Genomic DNA, 8,394 nt, shown 5'->3' with positions numbered 1-8,394 from the left:
TTACCACTTTTATGAAAAATGGCTGCATTTTTTTACAAAATTTAAGACAAACCATACATATTGGGAATAAATGGTGTATTCTTAAAAGAAAATGTTTAGTAAAAATTTTGGCCAGAATGCTTAGTTCGCGGGATATCGATCGTTGAAAAATTAAATATTTTACCACTTTCGAAAAATGGCTGCACTTTTTTTTACAAAATTTAAGGCAAACTATACATACTGGGAATAAATGGTGTATTCTAAAGAGAAAATGTTTCGTAAAAATTTTGGCCAGAATGCTTAGTTCGCGAGATATCGATCGTTGAACATTTAAATATTTTACCACTTTTTCGAAAAATTGCTGCATTTTTTACAAAATTTAAGGCAAACTATACATATTGGAAATAAGTGGTGTATTCTAAAGAGAAAATATTGAGTAAAAATTTTACTTTACAATGCTTAGTTCAAGAAATATCGATCGTTGATAATCTCAGTAGTTTACCACTTTTACGAAAAATGCCTTCATTTTAACAAAATTCAAAAGATAACATATTAAGTAAAAATTGGACTAAAAATGTTTAGTTCTCGAGAAATCGATCGTTGAGAAATTAAATATTTTACCACTCTTATGAAAAAATGGATGCATTTTTTACAAAATTTAAGAAAAAATTGTAATTTAGGAATAAATAGTGTATTCTAAAGAGAAAATGTTTAGTAAACATATTCCCAAAAATGCTTAGTTTTCGAGATAACGATCGTTGAAAATGAAATCTTTTACCACTTTTTCGAAAAATGGCTGCATTTTTAACAAAATTTAAGACAAACCATACATATTGGGAATAAATTGTGTATTCTAAAGAGAAAATAATAAGTAAAAAAAATTTACTAAAAATGCTTAGTTCCCGAGACATCGATCGTTGAAAATGTAAATATTTCATCAATGCTTTGCCGAAAATCCTTAGTTTTCGAGACATCGATCGTTCAAAATTTAAATATTTTACCACTTTTACAAAAAATTTCTGCATTTTTTACAAAATTTAAGACAAAAATTGTATATTAGGAATAAATGGTGTATTCTAAAGGTGAGTACTATGTTCGAGTTTTTCACCAAAACACTAAATTAAAAGCGCAAAAATGTACATGAAGACGGTAACATTTTTATTAAGTCTTTTCAAATTATGGATGGAAATGATCCAATGTATTAATTGCGAACCATTTAATATTTCTAAATTAATTGATTAAAAAAGTAACCATGAAAATAAGCTGGTTTTCAGCTTGAAAACTGAACATAGTACTCAGCTTAAAGAGAAAATGTTTAGTAAAAATAATCCAAAAAAAAAAAAAACTTGCCAAAAATCCACCTTATCGTAGGAAACCCTTTTGTAAGACAAGTTTCACTCGAATCAGTTTGGGGGTTTCTACTTTTGAAAGTAAATTTCGTTTGGATTTTTTTTAAAGACTGCGGATACTTAGACCATGAACATAATCTTCGAAAACTAAAATCGTAGTTTTCCAAGATTACTCGTACTTAATACCCAGCTTAAAAATGTTTATTTTAAATTTTTAGCTTGAATATTTTAAATCCTGTTGTTCGTATTCTTTGTGTTTGACTCCTATCGACACCAAACTATAAAGTTATGTGCTTTCAAAATCAAATTTCTTTCGTTTGAAATGCGAAAATATGTCTTCATTTCATATAGGGGAACAGACTATTATATGCTTCAAAATGATTGTGAACGAGTTACAAATTTTTGAATTGAATTTTTGAAAGACTGCTATGTACAATTTGTGTTACCATAATTATTGAAACCACATGTAGACGGCGACGTTTTCCGATGAAATGAATTCCATTTTGGTTTTTCGTCGCGAACCTTTATTGTTGTTCGGTAACAAAGTCGTCCTCCATAAGAAATTTATGTAATATCGCTTACCGACATTCGCTATGGATGTATTCACACACTATAAAATCAAAGCCGGCGTGTTAAAAAAGAAATATGAACGAAAATGTGGCAACACGATTCTCCATATATTTTTCACATACGCTTCGGTGTCTTTGAGGACGCGTCCTCGAAGTAAACGGTATTTGTAGAAATTGTCGCGAAAGAATGCGTTGTATGTAAAATGGGATATATATCATAATTGGTAGGTCAAAAATTGGGGAAATCAGTTTAAATGTAATAGCATTGAGTAATTTAACCCAACCACATTAAAAAAATCATGGTTTTTTAGGACCCCAAATTATGCGTTGCGAGTAAATATATATACATACAGATATACATGTATGCTATTGATTTGTGCATTTTTTAACCTTCTAGATAGATAGATAATATTCAACATGATGCCAACATTGTCTCGGAATTTGCGAAATAAAATAAATTAAAACTGAATTTAAATAAGACGCAGTTGATGCGGTTTAGACCACATCAGTCACAAAATATAGACAATATTATTATGTTGGAAGGAAATGAGATCAGAGAAGTTAAGGTAATTAAATACTGTATTGACCATGATAAACTACTGTTGAGATATCCTTTAATGATATCCGAATCCTGTCGTAGATGGTGATATTAGATCAGGATGATGGGAGCCTTCAACATGCTAGCTAATCAGTCGTGTTGGGGGTTCGTATCCCTACTAATTTCTCCTCAGTTTAGTCATACAATAAAGATTATAGACTCCCTTAAAAACTACAACAAAAAAATCAAAGTGGACCAAGTTACTATAATGCATTTAAAAACAAGAAGCCCCTCAGCGAAAAAAAAACAAAAATTATAGCAACAGTTGTTAATGATTGAAAATTGGGGTTACCGAACGATGCGACATATACACAGTGCTTCGAAGATGTTATAGAAACACTGGCTCCTTACCCTACCCTACCGTCGTTATAGATTGGAGCTTTTTACCTCTAGAACCCCCAAACTCAAATATTCCGAAACTAGCCTACATGTTCCTTTTCATCACCATGGAAACCCCCAATATTTTTTAACCAATCATTATTTCAATGAAATTCAAATTTATTAACAACATTCATTACGAAAATTTAGATTACTCATAATAACATATTATAATAGAATTAACATATTTCCTTGAGTGTAACTAAAAATTAAAACAAACTAATGCATTGTATCTTTTTCTGATTCACAAAAAGCGAAATAGAAAAGAAATAAAATGACAAAAAATATAAAAAATACTACAAGAGATTTATATGTATGTTTGTTTGTTTAGGAGCTCCACCAAAGAAAGAACCCTAAAGAGAGTTAATGTATGTAAATATGTCGATTAATAAAGCAGATGTTCTGCGTGCTCTGGAGGAGAGAGCAAAATTCCCTCAGTGATTATAAGGTATAACACTCTCTATGCAGGGGAATTACAATCATTGATCAATTAGGTATAACACTATAGTATCTCTTTTTTAGGAAGCTCACAAGAAATAATCAGCCAATTTAAAATACCATAGGAAGGAAAAAGACCATATGGGGATTTCCACAAATACCGAAATAATTCAGAATCTTTTTTTTTCGATAATTTGTACGAATATCACTTTTAATTATCTTGATTGAATGATTTTTAGGTCAAATTGAAATTTGTTTTGTTTTTTGGTTGGTTCGCTATTACTACCAAACAATTTCTATTTGACTAACCAATTCATCCACGAATCTGAAGAGGCCTCTGCAAATCGATGGTTGTAGTCGAAATCCAAGTGTAGATATTGCTGAATATTTCAGGTATTAATTTTAACTATTAGGGCTGAATAATTTTAGTGATTACACTTAATTTTACTATTAACTAAACTTATTTCTTTTCTTGTAAAATTAATTCGGCACGAACATCTGAAAATACGCACTCTTGCAAGAATTTACTGGTAGTTTTAGTTTCCAAGTAGTTTTAGCACGTTACTATTTTGCGTTTTAACTTATTTTGTGTTTTTGAGAATAGAAGAATTACAGAGCCGCGATCACAATGCCTTATAAAGTAATGCTGATTTGTTGTGCCGTGGTGATAGGAATGTTACTGGAATATTGGTATTTTGTGCTGGGCCTCTTTGATGATTTTTCGCCTTCTCAGCTCTCAATGTTTGCCAGCTTTATAGGCCGTTGAAAGCTGTCTCAATATTAATGCGCAATTTAATTACTCAGTGAGCAACCCACCAAACTATTTAGTGGTCAAATAACCCACTCGGGGATCTTCAAGTTCTCGATGTGCTTATAGTGCCAATACTTAATTTCTTGATAAATTATGTGTAGAAGCAATCTTCCATAAAATATTGGTCCACTTCAATAAAATTTCGAAAGACCACCAGGGGTATAGTAATTTGAGATCCTAATGAATATATGAAACACATGTGTTTGAAACGATTCACTAAATTTAATTCAAATCATTCTCTTACCAGTGAAAGTTTCATTAAATAGTCTTAAAAAAATTAATAGAATGGAGCAGGGAACAAAATCGATCGAGATTGATTAAACTATGCCTAATTAAGTGAGATAAAAAATTTTTAAATCAATCCAGAAATATCCACAATTTTAGAAAGTATCGTATATTGTTCGCTGCTTTTACAATTTGGAAGAGAACACATAGACTCTTTCATTATTAACTCGCTTTACAAATTTTATTGCTTCTTTTAATTTTCTCGCTCGAATAGTTCAACGTGTAAAATAGAAAAGGCAGATATTAAGAATTGGGTAATACAGGAAGTCTCGAAATCACGCTGACTTTGACAGCTTAGTTACGTGCAAGATTTTCTATCGATTTTGTAAGCCAAATTATCGAAAAACATTTTGTATCTGAATGAAACGATATCGACTAGATGCGTTCAAATTTCAAATTCCAAACTACACAAAGTAGTAGATCCTCATATGACAAAAAATGTCCATTGCAAACTAAATAATTTTTGTCCCTTGGACAACAGAATTATTTTGAAAAAAGGACATTTAAGGCCTTATTACCTTGGCGTGATAAGTTCCCACCACTTGTCCGTTCAAGTCCTCTAAAATAAAATAATGACTACCGAGTTTCTCTCGAATTCGGGCTTTAAGCAGCATAGGGGCCAGTTTTGAATTGAAACTTTTGAACGAAAAACTTCTTGTCCAATTCTAAAATTCGGCAGTCTAGCTCGGAGATTGCATTTCTCTCTATTTTGTTCATATGCCTCACGATGATGCTTTCTAATTTCCTGTCGCAAGCTTTGTAACTGGTCAGAGCGATCGATCTTGGCCATGGGCTCATCCAATTGTCCCAAGTTTCTCAATAACGAGTAGGAAGATCCATGGGTAATCATGTTCAAACCAAACATGGCGAAGTATGGTGAACATCCCAGCGTCTGATGATACGCGTTACGCAATGCACAACTAATAAAAGTCAACTTTTGGTCCCATAATTTATGGTCCGGTTTCAAGTAGGCCCGGATCCCAGCGATTATGGAGGCATTGGATTGCGGTGAATACAATGCCGTGTAAGTGTGTGTCACCCCATACTTCGTGAGAAACGCGTTACAATCATGCGATCTAAATTGGCTACCATTGTCGCTAATTACAAATTCACGGACACCATACATGTGAAAAATCTGCTGTTCCAGGAAAATTTCAATTGCCGATGACGTAAACTTTCGTAGAGGGCATAACCAATGGTACCGTGTAAAATGATCTAATACTATCAGAAGTCCTATAAATCCTGATTTGCTACGAGGATATGGTCCTAAGATATCTACGTATAACTTTTGAAATGGACGTACTGAAGTGGAAGGAATAGTCATAGGAGGCTTGAGAATAAAATTCGGAGCTTTTGTCATTTTACACACTGAACAATCCTGCACATACTTCCTAATATCACGCAGCATTCCTGGCCAACAAAATGTTCAGCTCGAGAGTTTTGTATGATCCACCATGGGCGGAAATGGGACAATCGTGGGTTCTAGCAATCACATCTTTCTGAAGTTGCTCAGGAACCCATAATTTCCATGCAGATTCCTCCTGAATATCATTACCCGAGTAATGTTCGGTTCTCATGTAAATATATTTGTCAATAATTTTCACATCAGGATATCGAGCCCGGTTATCATTTATCTTTTTCTTGATATTATTATAAGAGTCACTATCAAAATGAAATGAAAATCAAGATCTATTTCCGGTCCAACATTCTCCTCTATTGTGTTTATTTCACCCGAATGATCCGTGACTATTTCGAATTCTTGCATCTCGATGTAACACCTAAATTTCTTAATAGCTTCTATGGCTGCCAGACATTCGCGTTCAGTGACGGTATAGTTACGCTGTGCTGAGTTCAACTTTCGACTCATGTACGCGATGGAACGCTCTTCGCCATTGTCATCAAGTTGAACTAGCACAGCCCCTATGCACATAGAACTTTTTTGTCAAAATTGGGATTAGCAAGAATAGATGTTGTAGTGAGAAGCATTTTAATTTTTTCAAAGGCTGCCTGGGCTTCGTCCGTCCAGACAAACTTTCTCTTCAGTTATGGCAAACACAACAGTATAAAAATTTGCGATAAATCGTCGGTACCATCCAGCGAGACCTAAAAATCCTTGAACCTGTTTAATGTTCTTTGGAACAGGCATTTGCTGGATGGCACTGACTTTATCCGGGTCAGTGGTAATACCACCTTCTCCAATAATATAGCCAAGATAATTCACGCGTGTTACGCAGAACTTACTCTTGGCAATATTACGGCTAAGGTTGGCTTATTATTCAACCGTCGAACTGAACGGACGTGTTTTCTAATAGCGGAGTATTTCATCGTAATAAGTACTTATTACGAATTTCACGTGTGGTGGAAATAATAAACCACCATGCAGCGGAATTCAAAGTCATCCACTGGGTTGCTAACTTCAGGGCGTAGTGGACGGGTAACGACTGAAGTTATAAATTTGGGCAGCGACCAAGAGCCAGGCCCAATTAGTCGACCTGTAGACGGGTCGACTGGCGGTCGAGGCAACCCCTATCGAAAGAGATTCAAGGAACGAAGAAATGCTTTGTTTATCCTAAAGAAATTAGGATCAGTCGACCCAAGCACGTTGTCGGCTAAGCAAAGCGATTCCTTAAAATGGGCTCAAGGAATTCTTGAAGCTGGAAAAAGCGAACGATCACCGGATGAGCTGCCATCCTCTAAACGGGATCAAAGATCGTTTGCCTCAGTTGCAAACGACAGCCTTGTGATGGCTATTATTAATAAAGGAGCATTGGAAGCTATGATTCCAAGGCAAAAATGGGGGGAAATTGAGAACGCGATGTCTGGTGTCTACTCAGAGGGGCGAAAACAGTTTCCCGGACCAAGTCCTCGACGGCAAGATGCTGGATGGTATCAAGGACGATATAAGTTAATAGATTTTGCGGACCAGAAGTCTATGGATTGTTTAAAGCTGCATTGAGGCTAATTGGTGAAGTTTGGGAAGGAGCCGCTTTGGAGTTAGTCAATAAACTAGAGAGACTAAAAGAATGTAACCCAGATCTTCCAACCGCCGATTGGAAGGTTGGTCGTTTGGATGAGGTGGATGGACCAAGACGACATGCGGTGTTTATATTAAACATAGAGTCGCTGCCACATCTAGCCCAGACCCAAGGACGTGTAAGTTATGGCTTTCATGATATCCATATGAAGGTATACAAAAGCGATCAGCCAAAGGATTCCGAAACGGACAAACCTCCGGTAGAGTCAGCAGTGAAAAAATCTCCTAGCGAAGCCGAAGGAGACATAAAACCTGCAGACTATGGCGAAAATCATATGCGGGAAGTTTCTACAGGCTCAAACCTCACCAAAGCTGAGCCGCGGATTGTTTAGAGAGTCACCGAGATCTGTGAAGAGGAAGCCCTTGATGACTCAATTGAAGCGGCTGATGCGACGGTGGTTGAAAATTTGGATGGTTCTACGGTTCCTCCAGATAAATCTTCACCATTGTAAGGCCGCTTGTGCTGCCTTAAAAGTTCTCCTGATGAAAGGAGACATAGATATAGTTCTTATTCAAGAACCATACATATATAAGAACAAGATCTGTGAATTAAGCACTCCGGGTTTCAAACTTTTGCATAATACCGGTAACGATATAAATCGAGCATGTATAATTGCTAAAAAAGAACAGAACTTGTTTCTGCTTCCTTCATTGAGCAATGCAGACACTGTCGTAGTCAGTCTAGAGATATCCAAATGCAATTATTGGATATTTTCGGTCTACATGGGACATGATTGGGAGATGCCACCCTGTGCCGTTAAGACCTTAGTTGAGGAGTCACTAAAAACAAAGACGAAACTCATTATGGGATGCGATGCAAATGCACATCAGAGTATTTGGGGAAGTAGTGATACTAATGCAAGGGGAGAGTCGCTAATAGAGTTTATTTTGCGTACTTACATGGTAGTTTGCAACAAGGGAGATGCACCAACCTTCGTCACCAGGAACAGACA

The sequence above is a fragment of the Haematobia irritans genome, chromosome 2 (assembly GCF_050003625.1).
Source record: "Haematobia irritans isolate KBUSLIRL chromosome 2, ASM5000362v1, whole genome shotgun sequence".
Taxonomy (NCBI): Eukaryota; Metazoa; Arthropoda; class Insecta; order Diptera; family Muscidae; genus Haematobia; species Haematobia irritans.
This window is presented reverse-complemented; position numbering follows the sequence as displayed.